Source organism: Leguminivora glycinivorella, chromosome 12, assembly GCF_023078275.1.
Source record: "Leguminivora glycinivorella isolate SPB_JAAS2020 chromosome 12, LegGlyc_1.1, whole genome shotgun sequence".
NCBI classification, from domain to species: domain Eukaryota; kingdom Metazoa; phylum Arthropoda; class Insecta; order Lepidoptera; family Tortricidae; genus Leguminivora; species Leguminivora glycinivorella.
Window position 1 is genome coordinate 5,666,146 of NC_062982.1, and position 20,211 is coordinate 5,686,356.

Genomic DNA, 20,211 nt, shown 5'->3' on the forward strand with positions numbered 1-20,211 from the left:
TTTTCCCGTACTAGTCGACAGAGCGGCTCGTCCCATTGCCTCTGCGAACAGAGATTGGCAGGCGGGTCCGTGTTTGGACAGGTTATGGACCAAACGTTCTTGGCCTCGGAGCAGTGTGCGGCTTCTAAAGAACCAATTGAAGGCTCTAATATTTTACCTATAAGGCTTTGTGCACCATGCACCGAGGACAAGAACGCAGGTAGAGCAACACAAGAAATTTTGCGGATACCCAGGCCGCCAAACCTAATAGGCAGGCTAGCCTGAGTCCAAGTTCTGTCGTCAAAATGGATATTGAAGATGGAGGTGATTGTTTCAATGACTAACATATCTAATTTTGATACCAAAGTTGGGTATTTCCAAAGATGAGTTCCGCGGAGTATGTACGTAAATTTTGGGACGAAAAGGCAGTGCTTAATAATTGAATAGGCTGAATGAATATTAATTTTGGCCAAACGGTGTGATGTTGTTTTAAAATTTTGAATTTTAGAGTCAATAAAGGTTTCAAAGGATTGGTCCAAAATGGGGCAACCAAGGAGGTGAAGCGACTCTTTGTTTATAATTTTGATACCCGGAGCTAGTTGTGTAAAAAGGTCGATAGTGTTATTCTTGTCCGGGCAGGAGTCTGTGATAAAAAGTTCGCACTTCGAAAAATTTAGTGAAAGGCCAATAGTATTCATGTCAATGATTATTTTTTTTAAATCTTCCAGGACGCAGTTCGCTTCACCACCGAGAGTCCCGTCGTCTAAATACCACACGTTTAATTTTGAATTTAGTTCTTTGATGATGGGATGTATGGCGAGGCTGAAAATTGCTGGACCGAGGGGGTCGCCTTGTTGGCATCCTACGGATGAAGCCAGAACGTTACTTTTATATAATAATTTGGAGGGAGAACTATAACACTGCCAAAGAAATTTGTATATCAAAGGGGTTTTATTTTTTAATTGAGCCAACAAGGCGCCCCTATCTACGGAATTGAACGCGTTGCAAACATCCACCTTCAGCAGAACTTCGCCTGCATTTTGCTCAAGGAATGTTCTTACGGAGTGAACCGCGGCTTCACATCCGCTTTTGGAGCCGAACCCCAGTTGGATAGGTTGAAGTTCTGGGGTAAGCTCCAAAAGGATGGAGCGGCAAGCGATCTTGGCGGCTAGGCGTCGGAGTGTGGTACCAACCGCTATGGGGCGGATACCACCATCTTTTTTTTTTAAAGCACATAGGTTGGCTCCGTACAGGATATCCCTAATGCCGTCCGGGACCTGACCGGCCAGCATGACATTAACCAGGGCCGTCAGATCCTTTAACAACGTGTCCCCCGTTTCCCCACAGCCGCTGCATAGGAGGTCTTTCAGGTGCTGAGGTGTCAGACCATCCAGACCTCCAGCAGAGCCATTGGGGAAAGACATTACGGCTCCAAGGACATCCTGTGGGGTGGCAACGAGATTCAGATCAGCAGGTAATGGGGGATCGGGCAGGCGAAGGTCTGTAGCTGGAGGTGGGTGCTTACTATGTAAAGCTGTGAGTGTTTCAGAGTTATAGGGAGCTATTGCATCGTCGGAAAAAAGCAAGCGGGCTGCGCCTTTTATGTCGCCATCAGAAATTTTGGTCTCGACTGTTTTAAACAAATTGTTGTTGTTGTTCCTAAAATTTCCGGAAGAGGGTTGAAGTGAAATATCGCTGAAACAGTTGTCTTTAATTTTTTTTGTCAGAGATTTTGAATTTTTGTCTGAATTTATGTGGAGGACCTTAAAAGAAAATGAAAGAAAATTTTCCCAATTGGCGACGGAGTTATTTGACAGGATTGCTTTAATTATCAGGCTCAATGATTTGCACACTGATACTCTGGCACCGCGTGGTATCCGCTTTAATACTGGGCGTGAACTTTTGAGATCACTCAGTAGTTCATGGAAAGGTACGTGAACGTCCGATACGGTGTGGTCTGATATAGATGGAGGTGTCCGTACGCAGGGCTGGGGCGGTGTAGTACTTGTTGACGGCTGAGTATCGCATCTTCGGTGTATTTTGGTAATATGTATGTTAAGACCCCTAGTGCCTTTAAAATAATTTGGTTTCGAACATTCCGGGCAACGAAGAAGATTCTCTGACGATGCAATAGTTCCTGTAGGGCAGGAAAGGCTTGCGAGGGGCATCTACAATACAGAACTTAAATTAAAAGACAAGTAAAAAACTAAAAACTTAAAAAGTAAATAAGTAGGTAAAAGAAAATAAAACTATTATATATTATGATTTTGTTCAGCCTGAAGAGGATCATTCATGCATTTCAAAGGCGTTGCGCAGCGTAGTGAGGTCGAAAATCCAGTTCGTGGGAGCGAATGGAAGCTGCCTTATGCCGGCTTCCCAGGGCATTTTTTTTGAGGCCTAATCCGTTGGGCTGCAAATTCGTGAGGTTTGCGTAGGTATATCACTGGTCACAAGTCACAACCAGTCGGGCTAATTCACGTAAACTAGACGTGGTTCAACGGATGCGTCACTTTTATCTCATCATCAAAATTTTCCTCGAGACGCCCGCTAAATTTTCGTCCACAATATTGGCTCTGTAAATTCCACTTTTCAAACGTTTTGAGGTAACAAAGTTATATTTGCATCAATAATTTGGATTAAAATATAAATTATATATACCAAATAAAAATATGGTTTACAAGATAAAACTTACCTTAAGCAGTTTGTTAGAACGCGACTTAGTTTTAATGTTCAAAGCTCTTGAAACATTGTACTCTTCACAGTGCTTAATTTCCCTAAAACACATTATTTAAACCAAAGAGTAATTTTTCCACTTTCGTGCTCAACAAGAATGGTGGTCTATTCTAAACCAGTCGACTTTACGGGTTGTAAACTAAAAAATGTAATCAGATCGTGATATTCTAGTCGCCTTTTTCAGCACAAGCGAGTTAAGCGTATAGTAAGAAGTTTACCCCATTTATGTAAGGGCACGCAAGCGCTGGTGGCCTAGCGGTAAGAGCGTGCGACTTTCAATAGGGAACTTGACTGTAGTTAAAATTGTGGGGGATATCCCACAGGTCTAACATTATATAGCAGATATCTATAGCACAAGGAAACCAAGAAAGTGTACACCAGGAATTTATTCAATGTTTACATGAGAACTGTTATTGACCGACTGACTTACAAAACGTAAACAAACATATCAAAGAATCGGTTGCTATACCAAATACAAAATATGACAGTATTCCTTCAACAGCCAGTACTGTGGCCTCTTAGGCATAACTCGATTCTATCGAATATCTCATTATCATTATATTCAATAAAAATAAAATATTTTATACCATGCACCCAATAAAGCATTAGACAAATTATAAGAAAACATGGACAGAAGTTATTTTTAAATCCGATTTCTATTTAATAAGTCAGGTAGAAATATATAAACTGAGTTGACTGTGACGTCACTCAATTCGATTTCATATCAATTCCATATTAGCAAGTCGTTGAAATTCGTTTTGACAGATTTTAAGAAGAAGCTGATTTGACTAGGAGGCAAGTAGCCTATCCGGAGGTTGCGGGTTCGAACCCCGGCTTGTACAATATGTGGGAAATCTTTTTCGGAACAATGTGCGAAATGTCATTTGATATTTGCAGTCGCTTTTCGGTGAAGGAAACATCGTGAGGAAATCGGACTTATCCCTATAAGGCCTAGTTACCCTACGTATTAGAAGGTCAGATGCTTTCTAAAACTAGTGTCTACGCCAAATCATGAGATTCTTTGCCAAAGGACCCCAGACTCTCATGGCAAAAACCGAGGATACGCAAGGAGGATGATGGTGATGACCGAGATTCGAACCCAAGACTTTCGATTCGACTTAGTAGGCAGGTTCATTACCAACTACGCCACACCGGTCGTAAAATAATCTAACCACAAAATTAAAATTTTCAAAAAACCCCAACATCGTGGACCGATTTTCATGAAACATGGCTAAGAACACTCCCGACTAACTCAGCTTTTAAAAAAAACTACATCTAAATCGGTTATCCGTTCGGGAGCTACGATGCCACAGACAGACACACACACAGACAGACAGACAGACAGACAGCAAGACATACAGACAGACAGACAGACAGACAGACAGACAAAAAGACAGACACGTCAAACTTATAACACCCCGTCGTTTTTGCGTCGGGGATTAAAAATAGTCCTAAAGGTCATGTTACATTGGCTGGAAACCTCTGCATCCGACAATGTGATATTACAATCGCTACAGAGTGATATTTCAGTGGCCAGATACACTACACTCCACGATATAAAGATAACAACATAAGTAGAGCTAGTTTACTGTTTTTATTCATACATACAATTTATTACTAAGATTTTAATCGCGGGGTCATTTTTATTTTGGGTGGAAAAGCTTTTTATTTTATGGGTCGTAAATTTTTTACGATAATTTGTTAAAATGGGTTTGGTTTGGACATGACAGCCAAATAATTTTATTTGAACCGTTTTAGGCACCTTTATGCAATCCAGTCGGCGTATAATGCTTCCAATTTTGTCACTTATCCACGTGGATAAGGCATCCGTCACACTTTGGCAAGTATAATTGGAAGCATAGGTAATACCGGCGGCACCTGTTGACAAAAAGAGACAATTTTTAAAGTATGTACTCTTAGGGACTATCCACACTCAGGACGCGGAATGGACGTCAGCGCCGCGCCGCCCGAGTTAATTTAAAAAACGTCTCCTCTGTACATTTTGTATAAGACGCGCCCCAAGCGACGCGGCGCCACGCGTCTTACGACATGCGTCGCCTGAGTGTGGGTTGCCGTTTAGGTAATAACTTATTTGTGTTTGAAGAGTCGAAATACTTTCGAATATACAAATACATACACATTTTATAATTCTTATCTTTTTGCACAGACTAAGCACAATATTTTTTTTTATTGTAACTTTCACACAAAAAGTTTTATTTGCCTCATGAATAATGCCAAAACATTTAAAATCGTATCTAGGTATCATTTCAACAATACGCTAGTTTCCTGTACTTCAAAAAAATATATTTTATACAGTGCACGAAATAAAGCACCACATCATTAAAAGAAAAATATGGACAGTAGTTATGTTTTATAGTTATTTGTTATACAAGGGGGCAAAGTTGTATTTTAACGCAGAGTGTGGAATTGAAAAATGAGCAAGTGAAAGGATTCTATGTTGAACCACGAGTAAATTCGTAGAATAGAAACCTGAATAATTTTTTAATGTAAGTAAAATCATTTAGTGAAATAAATTTCCCCTCACTAGCGAGGAAACTACAACGCTAAAAAATGCGTTTAACACTGCTCCAGTAGTTCCACAGGTGGTAAATCATCTTTATTACTAGATTCATCTATTTTATCAACTTTAAAGCTGTTAATTTGACTTTATTCGAAGGTCAAAGCACCACTAGTGGATAAAATGCGTTTTTACCCGCTGGATTAAAGGACAAAACACGTGTTTCCGAGCTAGTGAGGGGAAAACATAATTTCTATTTAATAAGTCAAAGGGACAGATATAAAGTAAATGAATTGACCGTGACGTCACTCCTCAGTATTTCATAGTAATTCCATATTAGCAAATCGTTTTGACAGTTCTTAACAAGACGCGGATTTTAGTAGTATGAAACTAGCCTATCTGTTTTTAGAAAAATAATACAAAGGTGTGTAATTCAGTCAAAAAGTTCAAACTGTAAATAGTACTTTTACACTTATTTACATGAACAAAATATGGTTTATTAAGTAGACATAATCTCTTTATGGTACCAAACACACATTAAAAATAACATTCAATTATGTAAAGTACAAAGACAGACGTATCTTGTAAACAATCCAAATGTGGCTTTTACAAACAAACGAGCTTTTTTAAAATAATATTCATCATAAATACCAACTCATTGCCCTACTTACCATAAGACATGCCATACTATAGCCCTCATTTCAATTTACAACAAAAAAACCTTAACCATTAACCTTATCTTTAAATCATCATTTTAACAAACTGTTAACGCAGGGTAGTTAAATTTAACCCCAAATTACGTCATACTCATTAACTTTTCCCCTCTTTTAAAAAAGGGAGTTTAACCTTTATGATTATCGGCATAAGAGTGGTTAAGGGCTATTTTAGTTAAATAGAAAATTCCGATAATACAGGTACGAAATGAGAATAATATTATTATGTCAGTTTGGACAAGCTTTGGGCATTTTGACTTAAATTATAGTGTGTCCGACTTTTTTATCCTTGAGGGTTCTGCAAGAAAATCTTATAATTTTTAGTACACATTTTTTTATTAACTACCTATCTATAACCGACATTTAATTAAGGTTAAATAATAAGCCTAACTAACGCCTAAGAGCGTTTTCACATTATCCGATCTCGGATCTACGAAGGATGTCAAAGAAAAAATCAAAAATGGCGCCTTTCATGTACTAACAGCAACACTCTTAACTAATCATCGGTAGGCTTTATGCCCTTGTAATAAGGATTACAAATGTACAACTAACAGTGTTGCCGATGGTATATGATATCGGTCCTACATCCGATATCGGATCGTATAATGTGAAAACGCACTAAGAGATGACACTCTGCTGCCATATTTATTGACAATGACTTAAGACTGAAAGTTGCATCTACTAAGACACTGTCGAGTACTGGTACTCTTACAAATATTTAAGTCCAACTCAACCGAAAACTATTTAAAGTCAGAATAGATCTAATAAGGCCTGGTTTACCGAGGAGTTGGAATGTCAGGTGGCAGTCGCTTTCGTAAAAAAAGTCTTCGCCAAACCCTGGAATTAGTTGCTAAAGCAGACCTCGACAACTTCACGAGCCGTGACAAAGTTCCGGAATACCGTTAGGAAGAAGCAGATGAAGAAGATTTAACGTTAGCCATCAAGTAAGTAGAAGAGACCTTGATAAACTGTAATGACTTTAGATGGCAGACTCTTAAAGACTTCCAAGAGTTCCATGGAATTAGTAGGTACTAATCTCACCAATATGATTTGAATATCGTTCAACTTCAACTGAATTTACTTCAACGAGGTTCAAAAATTGTCACTCCACGCTCCACAAGTTAACTGTGTTAACAAAGGTAACGGCAAAAACCAAAGCACTCGGAGGGTTTCCCATCTGCCTGCAGACCCTTAATCCTTTACAAGGCAAGGGCGTGAACACCGAATTATCGCTTTCACTCCGCATAAATTAGCATGCCAACTCCTTATAAATATTTAACGAAAAAACTATGTAATTAATGGGCGCTCCATAATCGTGTTTTTACCTCAAACGTTGGGAATTGCTCGCGATCATTATCGGCTTGAGATTATTTTGATGTGTTGGTTGAAATTCGTTACGTAAAAGTGAGTTGAAATATTGTTTCCTGGTTCAAATAGAAAAGGTATTAACTTGTAGGTACAGTCAAGCATAAAAACATGGGTAAGTATATTATGGTACACAAGTTGCTCAAAAATATGTCCCATAGCCATTAATCCAACATCATCATCACTTCATCAGCCAGTTGCAGCCCACTGCTGGACATAGGCCTCTCCCATTAAGACACGCCACAGGGCCACCCAGTCGTTGCCGGCTTTCCTACCTAAGTCATTCCGCTGGATACGTCATCATCATCATCATTTCAGCCATTAATCGCCTACTGCTGAGCATAGGCCTCCCTTCATGTACGCCACTTATCCCGGTCCTGGGTTAATCTCATCCAGAAGCATAGCTGGGCATTAACTCGTTAATCCGTTAATCGTTAATTAACGAAGTTAACATTTCGATTAACGGATTAATTTTTAAGTTAACTTGAAAAAATGTTAACGGACTCGTTAACTTCCGTTAAATTTCTCCGAATCCGTTAATCGTTAATCTAGTAGGGCACAGGCGCCATCTGCGCTGCGAAAAACACGTTCTGAACGCTACTATAAAAGCCCGAAGTACGGCAAATCCTATGATTTGCCGGTAAATCCTAGGTTTTACCGATGTCGATTGCTAAAAGTCCGAAATATTGCCTAAAAAAGTATTCTTCACGTGGATTTGCTTATTACTAACTTCGATTCGGTGAATCCTAAGCTTTACCATGGCGACTGTTGTAGTGATAGGGCAGCAAATTCGAGCCCTATTTACGACCACATTCGCTTCCCTAGCCTCTACCGCCCAAAGTGCCACAACAGTACCGTCACCGCCAGCATCTCTCCTGACACAGCTCTTGGCAGTAGCTCAGGCGATCACTGCCTTCCACGTGCAGCCTAGAGTTCAATAGGCTAGCTGTACTTCGGCCTTTTACAGAAATATAATACGTTATAGTGGATACTGATGCAACTAAAAAGTTCATTTTTTTCACGTGTTAACGGATTAACGATTAACTTTAACTTACGTTAAATTTGTCGAAATGTATCGCTTTAACGATTAACGAAGTTAACTTTTTTAGTAACGGATTAGCGATTAACGAAGTTAACTATTTGATTAACGGTGCCCAGCTATGTCCAGAAGTACCCCATCAGCTGGATTAGCACATGATAAGTGTCACAGTATCTCACCGCGACACACATAGATCAAACATCTTTATAAGTAGTTAGTTTCTGTCGCGGTGACATAATCTTACGCCAATCATGTGCTAGCCCTGCTGTTCAAAGCCGCCCTTTGACCACCGCCCACGCTGTTTGCACAGACGCGATCTCCTCTCCAGGGGGGTTACCATGACGTACTAAAGACGTTCAGTTTAGGTTGAGAGAAAGGGACACAGCTATAGCAGTTACATAGCTCCGTCCCTCTCTCTCAACCTAAACTGAACGGCTTTAGCACGTCATGGTAACCCCCCAGAATACGCTTACTCCAGCGGTTATCAGTTCTGTGACAAATGTGGTCAGCCCACTGCCATTTCAAAGAATAATGTTCAGAGCTATATCGGTTCCATAGTTCTCTGGCGGATCAGTTCGTTTCAAATATTAAATACTGTCTTTCCTGAAATCAGGCTTGAGATTTGAAGGCATGTTTGTGTTTTTTTTAAACCTTGTAGCAAAAAAATGGCCGTTGGGCCGATCTAGCTACGCAATATGCAGATATTTAACGTCGATACGAAACATTATCCCAAAGTTTGATCCTTTGAAAAACTGAAGAAAGCCTGGCGATTCTGCACGGATTTGCACTTATAAATAGTGCGAAAAAGACGGCCTAACGTTTTATCGTTTATCGCGCAACCATGTTTGCCTGCCTGGGCAATACATAGGTATAAGTATATATAGGTATGGCTATACGAGTATACGTTACGTGCCCTAATATGCTTTTAGGTACATTAAATAATACCTACACGCAAATCTTAATATTCATTTCACGCATTTAATGCGAATGGTTATTAATTTAATCATTACTCATCTAATAATTGTTCACAATCAAAAAACTCCATCAAATTGGCCATTATTTCATTAAATAGCAACAATTTTCTCTGACGAACTAATGTGGCGAAGTTGAGTTTTTATTTGTCAAAAAGATCTATTTGGAAACATGTTTTATGAGCGTTTTCAAAAAATATAATTTTACACCTGATGTTCACGGTTTCTAGTGTTTTTAAAAGCTTATTTTAGTCAATTTTCGTCATTTCCGAGCTCATATAACCTGGCAGTCAAGGGGCATCAAATCAAGGGGCGCAATCAACTTTTGGGCGAGCTCACTCCCTCGTTAGGCCTTTGTCTTTGGCTAGTCTGTGGCCAAGAGTAAGCCCATTTATTTAAAAAAATGTACCATGCTAATCATAATAAATGTCACCTTATATTACATTACATTACAGCATTCTTAGTTCTACTATATTGTCCCAGATGACCTTTAATTACTAGCTTAAAATACCGGCATATTAAATTAAGATACTTCGAAAGCCTGGCGAAATATTTTTTTTTGTACATTTCTTAAAATTAACATTTAAAAAGGTACGTATTACTTATGTCACCGTTAAATAACTATTTTCAATAAAAGCTGCACAAGAAACAAGAAGCAATCAATTATTTCGAGAACTTTCTTCGACAATTTTTATCGACCGAAGAATTTTTATCGAAGCAATAATTATAATTCACATAACTTTCGGCTTTAAAAAAACAATATGACCCCAGGCAACCAATATTAAAACTTATTAGTAAAAAGACTGTAACAATATAAGAGAGACATACGAAGTTACAACCTTTTTCTTCTGAGCACGATTCACAAACCTAACTTATAGATAACACAAATCAAGCAAAAGTCAAGCTTATTACAAGGAAAATATGGATTTTGAAGTGGCACAGATAAGTTGGTGAAGTTGTCTTAATGACTCGAATGCACCTGCTTTTTTTAATTTTTAAAGAATTCGGCAATTGGGCTAAGGTGTGATGTTTTGGTGTGCTTCGAGGACGTTTTTAATTTGGGTTAAAGTATCGCATAAAACACATTCTTTTGGTAAGTTAAACTAGTAAGATGTTTGTCTCTGTATTCTTAAAAAATGTTGTTTAAAAAAAGTCCATTTAAAGTCCTTCTAAAGATTTTTCTAGCCGATTCCCATAAATAACATGGAACTTTTTATTAACACATCGTCCGGTCCCATTCCGTTGGTGCTGTTGTTGTATGAGTCATAGGCTACTTGAACCTTTTTTAACCGACTTCAAAAAAGGAGGAGGTTCTCAATTCGACTGAATGTTTTTTTTTTTTTTTTTTTTTTTTTTTTTTTTTTTGTATGTATGTTATTCGATATCGCCGAGAATCGTGGACCGATTTTCAAAATTTTTTTTTTGATCGAACCGGTATAACCCCGAGATGGTCCCATTGGCACCAAGTCAGGGTCTGATGATGGGATCCTGGAGAAATCGAGGGAACTCTTCAAATGTTATAGGCACATGTAATATTTTTAGTCTATTTTTCAAAGGTACACCAGTATTTACGTCTGATGGTAATAATTTTATGTGGCTGAGCTGATGATGGAAGGTCAACTCCTCAATGGTTAGGAGTTAAAGGATAATTCTTTCACTACTGTACATGTATTCGGACTGATACATATAATATCACTAGGAACCACTAAAAATCAACAAATAAATAAACTTTTTAACAAAAAATAAAACCGCCTTCAAAAATAAGCGCGTTACAAAACACGGAGAAACTAAAAAGCCAAAAATAATAAACCTTTCAATTCAGATTTCTTATCGTATTGCAATAAGCTAAACATCCAAATTATAAACAAATCAATTATTTTTGGAGTCGGTACCAGCCTGTGTATGGTTGGGTGGGGCAAACAGGCAATAGCAAGGCGACGAACAGGTCTGGTACCGACTACAAAAATAATTGATTTGTTTATAATTTGGATGTTTAGCTTATTGCAATACGATAAGAAATCTGAATTGAAAGGTTTATTATTTTTGGCTTTTTAGTTTCTCCGTGTTTTGTAACGCGCTTATTTTTGAAGGCGGTTTTATTTTTTGTTATTAAAGTCTGTTAACCGAAATAAAATATTACCCTAATTTTGACATAAAAACAGCAAATATATTTTAATAGTATACTTTTACGTAATCAGGCGAAATCAATACAGTCATGTTTATAAATTATCTGTGCGGCTATTAATTTTGAAAACAACATTTTCTGACTTTTGAGTATGAGGCATAAAGTTCATTATGTCAATGAGTGTTTTGAGTTTTGACATGAAGTAAGTTCGAATTCGATGACGTCAATACATCGCTAACAGCGTTTTCGGTGGCCAAAAGAAATACACATATTATATTTAACCGCAAATGCGTAGTCATCAATGTCATCATACACTTTTAGTACCAAAAATCTATAAATATTATTTTTGTTCTTTTATTGACAAATACTACAGAAGACAATCATTTATTGTGCCAAATTTGACATGAGTCTAATAGGCTATTCAAAAATGTCATTTTAATTTTGCTTTTATAATTTTCTATTTACGCAGTCGAGTGTAAATATTATTTATTTATTATTATTATTTATTTATGGATGTACAATAGTTATTCAAAAAATGTCATGTAGTTCTTGTGTGGAGGAATTAAGAGCTATGACATATTACATATTTTTTTAAGCAACTTTTGTACACCCATATTTTTAAACTTGACTGTTCATTTGTGTTTTTCTATAATAAACTAGCTTTTGCCCGCGGCTACGCTCGCGTTAGAAAGAGACAAAAAGTAGCCTATGTCACTCTCCATCCCTTCAATTATCTCCACTTTAAAAAATCACGTCAATTCGTCGCTCCGTTTTGCCGTGAAAGACGGACAAACAAACAGACACACATACTTTCCCATTTATAATATTAGTATGGATGAAATACCATAAAATATACTTACGTAATTGACTCTTGAAAACCAATAATTAGCTTCATTATCAGTGTTAAATCTAAGACAACCAGTTATTAACAAACAATCAAAGGTCGGATTCAATATTAAATGCTTCGGGGGATCAATTTAAATAAATCGTTTTTTTATCTTGAATCTTCAGTGTTATTTAATAACAGTAAAGATTTTAGGTAGGAGATAATTATATTTGCTTCTAAAAGTGCAAAACCTATCCTTGTATATAAACAGTATAAGTTCAAAAGCCGCCAAGGTGCCTTAACGCCTTTCATAGATAAAATGAGAAGTTAAAAGTCACATGTACTACTATCGGTAAAATTATTTATTAATAACACTTAAATAAAAATTCCTTACAATAGATATCATAAACTAGGCAATTAAAAAAAAAACTAAAAATCTAAGTCTAAAGAGGTCATAGTGCCCACGATGCTGGCAGCATTTCCTCACTGAATTGCAATACTTATACGTTGAGCGAGGAAGCTGCCAGCTCTTTTATCCCCCGTAGTATTAGTGTATCAGTATCAGTATCCCATTAGATTATTATCATGTAATTTTTTTATCAACTTCCAGACATCAATGGAAGATCTAACACTTAATTTGCCGCTAAGTCGCAAAACATCCTAACCATCTTAACCAAACTCCGTCATATTTCAAAAGCCGCCTAAGTGGCTTAGCGCCTTCCGCAGATAAAAGGAGAAATTAAAAAGAAAGTCGTTCGGAAATTGAATTAATTACCAACAGGTGGTAACGGTCCCTTGATAATTCCATTTGTCCGGGGAGTTTTAACAATTTTAACTTTGTTTGGACGTTGGAAGATTGGAGGAGGTTTTTTGCTTGTAAAGTTTTGAATTTCGAACTTCATGGGAGAAACAAAAGCTAGCTAGCACAAACTGACAAATCGTATGGGTTGCCATGGCAACACACTAATATCAAGACTAATAATTGGCTCCTGATAGCTCTGTTCACAACAATGTTCGGATGGGTGATGTGATGAATTGATGATGATGATGATGATGATGATGATGATGCATATCAGATGATATGCGATATCAGCACGGTCGTTGATATGGCTATAGGCAACACACTAGTGTGCTAGGCCCGCAGATGTGTCAGATTATCATAGACTATTAGGTTCAAATATTCAAAATATAATTATTATACAGTATTGTATTGTAGCTCTGCTTTATAATAACAGGTTTTACAGTCTTGAAAAGGAAGCAAATAGGACAAAAAATATTACTATGTACCTCTAATGTCAGATTTTTTTTTACAATGAATAACATTTTTTTAGTTTTATTTTTTTATTATAAATGGACCATAGACCAGCCAAAGGACGGATGGAGTGAGCTCGCCTAGAAGATTTCTTCTACTCGGTGAAAATTATTTCTAATTCGACAAATAGGTACTTACTCTTTTATTAACAAATAGGTACTTATTTAATAAAAGAGTAGGTACCTATTTGTCGAATTAGAAATAATATAGGTAAGTAATAAGAGTAACAAAATTTTAATAGGTACTTACTCTTACTTTTTTAGTAACAAATAGGTACTTACTCTTTTATTTTAGGTACTTACGTATATTTTTTGCCGCCTCCATTTTTCTCGCCTCACCACCGCCGCCCCGAGCATTCCTTTTTGTCTCAATTTACTCAAAGATTGCACCGTCTTGCAATTAGTGATTAGTCTGTTGCTGATTACTGCTAAACGGCCGATTTACACTTTGTAAGAGAGACTAGTAAAAGACAGACTGGAGGTCTTGAGAAAAAATATTATAAGACTACAGTATGGGGTTCTTCAAAAAAGGAGTGCAAAAGTTTCTAATGGGTCCTTGAGTTGTAGGCGTCCATAGGTTACGGTGATCGCTTTCCATCAGGCGGACCCTATACCTGTTTGCCACCGACGTGGTATAAGATAGGCGCTTTTTTATAAACTGATACCTAACTAATGTATAACTGTTACAGAAATCGCGGTGCGTTTGGTTGACGTAACTGTCGGCATAGCCGAATGGCAATCGTCGATGCTAAACGCCGACAGAAATGCAGTCTGGCTCTGTCGCGCCAATACGCAAGAGCGATAGAAATAGGTAGAGCGCGTTTGTGTATTTGGCTATAGCATAGCGAGGCAATGTCGGCGGGGAAATGTCGCCAGCATCCGTAGTACAATGCCTTAATTCCAATAGCTAGGTAGCTACGAAACAGACATTATCGTGAGCGTTTGTAAATTTGGCTATGTGTACCCTGGTGACGACGTATCAGCATAGCGATACAATGTCGGCGAGGAAATATCGCCAGCATCCGTAGTACAATGCCTTAACTCCAATAACTTGACGGAGTAAAATTTAAATACCAAATTTAGGCACCCAGATGCCAGTCAGAAAAAGGTATCTATAGCATGCACCATGTTGCGGAATTTAACTAGAACATTTTTAACTTCTGATTAGCAGAAACGTCTGCAATCGATATCTTCGTGGAAAATGTTTACCTAGGGTGAGACGAACTCACGGCCTCTGGATCGATACTCCAGCGCTCTGCCAACTCCAACTCAGCCACCAAGACTTCAACCAAGCCAGCGAAATTTTCCACCACTAAGGTCAATGGGATACGTATATAGTGACATCTACCGTAAGAGTGTCAAATTTCTTAGACGGCAACCGGAGTTCCAAGTTATATTGGAAATTCACCAGTTACGATGCGCTAACCATGCTAAATTCATTAGAACTATAAACTGAAATAGATACCATACACTAAAGAAAAAGCGATCAAGCCCACTGGTGGCGAAGCCGGGAATCGAACCCGGGTCTCCAGCTATCGCGGCTGACGTATTCGACCGCTACACCACCCCGACCGCCGAGGTACCTGTCGAAATTTCTCTAGTGTATGTTATCTCTGAAGGCTAGGCGCCTTTCACCAACTCTAAGGGCAAGCAATTTGTGCTTGCACCTCCTATATTAATCCTTTTGCAGGATTACGATATAGCGAGAGAGATGGTGCTGCCGGTGGTGGTGAACTATTTTCTTCATATATACTATACTCATACTCATACTCATTTATTTATAATATTGTTACATATTACACGTCACAATTGATTTAGGTACATAGTTATTATATGGTATATTAAAATTATTATATTAGTATTCGTAGTTTGTTATCTCGAAATATGGTAATACATTTTTAAATTACATTAAGGACCATTGAGCATTATATAATATTAGAATAGAATAGATACAATGTTTTGTGACTGTTAATTAGATAGGTAATTAAATAATTTAAAAGATGTAGAATTCATTCATGTCATAAAAGGCGTGGGCGATAAGCCATTTTTTTAACGCTCGTGTGAATTGGTTCGAAGATTCGAAGTTCGAAGATTATACAGCGCCTTCTTGACAATACTAGTCATACAATTTCAGAATCCATTGTGGCGTTGCACGTCTTTTTATACAACCTGTTTTTATTGAATTCCGTTAACTTTAAGGGAAGGTTCTTTAGATCAAATTTATTATGTATAATTAATTTCTTGAAGACACTAGCGTCTTAACTCGTACGGTTATCGAGTTATTAAAAAAATAAAGATAATTACTGAACACGTGTGTGACAACCTTCACCAATTCCTAATGTTATTTGTTGTGACATGTGCCGTCAATCACTTGACACTAACTTGAATGTTATTCTTAAGGGTCTCTCACACTAATAAATTCATTTATTATGTATGAAAATGATTTTTGCGAATTTAACTTAAAGTGATATACAGGGTGGTTACTGATAATGAACCTAGCTACGTGTCGAATTTAACGGAAAACAAAAAAAAAAACACGGTGTAGACAGTCTATATTATTCACCTGTCTCTAATTATACAATAGTACATGGTACAATTTGTACAAATCGCCGGCTCATTTGTCGCAGCCGGCAATTTTCGCGTTAATGTTGTTTTGGATGGAGTTTATTGGATTGCATTCGTTTGGTAACGAGAGTGTCACGAATTTGTTCTTTATAAAGTACGTTTTAGTTTACATTTTGGAAGTTAATTATTAAACTAGTGAAATACATAGGTACTACCAAGCATTATTTATATAGGATTTACGATCTTAAAACTAAAAATCTTACCTCCATTTTTAGCGCCATCTAATTAATTACTATCATAACTACATTGATTATGCCTACACATGTATTTATTTTCAAAATGTGTATTGAAATGATATCATGATATTAAAATAAAGAAATATGTCATTTGTTGTTTTAAAAACTAAAAACACGCAAAAATATTCAGGGAAAATAATAATGGTTTCGGCCACTTCCAAGCTGCGGAACAGCGCCATCTAGTTTTAGCCTAAAAAACTAATTCCATTTCAGGGGTACGCTTTTGTATGGGCTTTGTCAATCCCGTATTATAACGGTCTTGGTACTACGAATTTAATTTTACCTAAGTCAAATATGAGGATAGGTTTTATTATAGATGTGTAATATAACAGAATCGATCAAACCTATCCTGAAGGTCAATTTAATAATTCTCATTAAACAATATGGTATCATATTGTGATACCAATTTTGGTGTAAATACCTAATTAGTAATTACCTAAGCGTACGTACAATACTAAGAACAGTGTTCAATGGCCGATAGTCCACTATCATGTTTACCTTATAAATATGAACATAGGCAACATGCCGTCCTTTTTCTTCACGTTGGAGAAAAAGGGAGGCAAAGAGACCTATGATAATATTTATATGATAAATGTATGATAGTGGACTACTTATCGGCCTATAACTGTTAAAGTACTCGGGGAGCGGCAATCAAACACAAGTTCCAGATCAAGACTGACTTCATTTATTCTCAGCTTACCCACATGCATCAATATAACATTAGGCAGAATACCCGACAATAACAAGGACCCGCTCCTAATTCTCCGAATAATTAAGTCGTGTCAAGATTATTTTGAGCACGATAACCCCTTAGTGACTTCTGCTGCTGCTGACTGTTCGAGGTATTCTAATGATAACGAAATGACATACTTATGGTAGGTATGTAAAGGTAGTAATTTTATCTCAATAATTTTGAATTGAAATTCCAATCATCATCATCCTCCTTGCGTTATCCCGGCATTTGCCACGGCTCATGGGAGCCTGTGGTCTTCTTTTGACACCTAATCCCAACGTAGGCAATAGTTTTACGAAAGCGACTGCCATCTGACCTTCCAACCTGAAGGGTAACTAGGCCTTATTGGAATTAGTCCGGTTTCTTCACGATGTTTTCCTTCACCGAAAAGCGACTGGCAAATATCAAATGACATTTCGCACATAAGTTCCGAAGAACTCATTGATACGCCGGGATTCGAACCCGCGACCTCCTGATCAAAAGTCGCACGTTCTTACCCACCAGCGCTTCTTGAATTGAAATTCTAATATCGCGGAAAAACTAGTAAACTTCAAACTAGGTAGGCCTACGACAATTTGTTATGTTTATATGTATATTGTGAAACGCCCCTAAACGAAATGCTTACTCGGATTCAATGTTATTCTCAATATTCCCATAGCAGTTTATGGCACCAAAAAGGAATAAATTATCTATGTATCGTGCCCAGCAGATTTATGAGACATGTTCTAACAGGGCGGGAGTTCCGGGAAATGGCCGCCACTTCCGGTCCCGCACTTCCGGTTCCTGTGTCTAGAAGGTCTGTTTGTTTTTGGTACGTATTTTTGAGTTTTATGTAACTGTAGTAGGGGAATTTTGGGTGTTCGCAGTGAAAGAATTTTTGCCTGCTTTTAGTTCTCAGCCAATATCGGTGTGCGTTTTCACATTATCCGATCCGATATCGGATGTAGGACCGATATTCTATATATGAAGGACGTAATAATAATATTTTCTTTTTATGGGATAGGAGGCAAACGAGCAGACAGGTCGCCTGATGGTAAGCGATCACTGCCACCCATTGACATCCCCAAACACCAGAAGTGTTGGAAGTACGTTGCCGGCCTTTAAGATGGGTGTACGATTTTTTCTTGAAGGTTTGAAGGTCGTATCGGTCCAGAAATACCTTCCGACATCCGATATCGGATCGGATAATGTGAAAACGCACTTAGGCATACAGTGAGTTTTTTACAGTTCAGTGAGAAAGGTTGAAAGTGAAAAAAAATTAGCCTAGCGTCTCTCTAGACTATAATAATTATAAAGGGATGCTAAGTGAATATGTAATTTGTTGCAACACATATTACGCAAGATCTTTTTTTTAGGGATAACAAACAACTACCTATACAATATAGAGGTATAATTACATGTAGAAGTAAAATCAAAATCAACTTAATGCATAGCCAACGACATTATCCACGAAGTACTTGCCAATTCCATTGTTTAATTTTATTTTTTCCGTTTTCAGGCAACAAAGCACAAATTCAGCGCTCCTGACAAGATTCGACCGAACACTTACATATAAGTTGTATGAAACTCATGTATGAGTTTCATGAACTTATGCTCGGAATACCGGCCCACTCGCTCTTTACACAACTGAGCCACTGAATATCCATTTATGAATAAAATGCTCACTCAGACGTATTATTATAAAGAATAGTTTCTTTTTTACTTAATTAAAACCGTAACGTAAATAAATAATAAAAGAAATACCAAACATAGTGCGGCGTGACGGCAGACCGCGAAGGAGACGGCGGCACGATCTTGACGTCTTTCGAAAAGATTGGCCAAACATTGCCTTAAACCGAGACGCGTGGAAGAAAGAGAGGGAGGCCTTTGCCCAGCATGGGGACACAACAGGCTAACAAATAATAATAATAAAAATACAGTTTGGTGATATCTTACACAGATCAACTTAGCCCCAAATTAAGCAAAACTTGTACTATGGGTGCTAAGCGACGATATACATACTTAAATATATAAATACATACTTATACACATAGAAAACATCCATGACTCAGGAACAAATATCTGTGCTCATCACACAAATAAATGCCCTTACCGGGATTCGAACCCAGGACAAACGGCTTAGCAGGCAGGGTCAATACCGACTGAGCCAGACCGGTCGTCAACCCCCAAAAACCCCCACACCAAATCCACAAGAATACAGGGTGCAACCCCAAGACGATACATTTATAAAAAATGCATCTTGCATAACGCTACATTAGTGCGTTTAGTGATGAAATTTATGACTCGCATTTGTACAATTTATAGTGTGGGGGAGTTGTCTCAAGATTGCTCCCCTTGTTAGGTGTTGTTATGACAACTAGATACTGTGTGGGCTTAGATTCTAAATAAACATAGGATATTATGTTTTTTATAAAAATTGTGTAAGTCTCCAAGCGATACTAAAATTAAGGAGATAAAAAATTGAACATTCATTAAGATGCGAACTTACGACATTTTGTAAAATAATTCAATCGCTCTAAAAAAAATTAAGAAGATTATTAAGTTTAGAAGATTTTGTATCCTCAAATCACCTTTTGATGGGTCCAAAGGTGATTTTAAGATACGAAATAATGCTGATATAGAACAGCATGGTTTTCACTAACTTGACCACCCCGAAAGTATAATTGACGATCGGGCAACCAAAAAGGACCCCGTCCTGCTGGCCACCTTAAGTAATAACCCGGTAGGGTTGAGTTATGAATTATAATATATCTAGACTGAGCAGAGTGGCATGTTCTTGTTTTTGAGGCCAAGATTATCTCTTCATTCATCAGGCCAGGCACCTATTAAGTAGTGAGAAGAATGATCCATCTTCAAAGCTGCAGTGATTCTCCTATTTGCCTATATTAAAGAAACATATTGGGTTCATATTCTAGTTTCTGTTTTGCTCTAGTTTAGTGGGGAGGTAATCATGTTACCTATATTTTTTTGTTGAGAACCTGCACTAGAAATTGAAGCAACCATGAGTAGTTCGTGTCCCAGCATCTCTGCTCAGTAA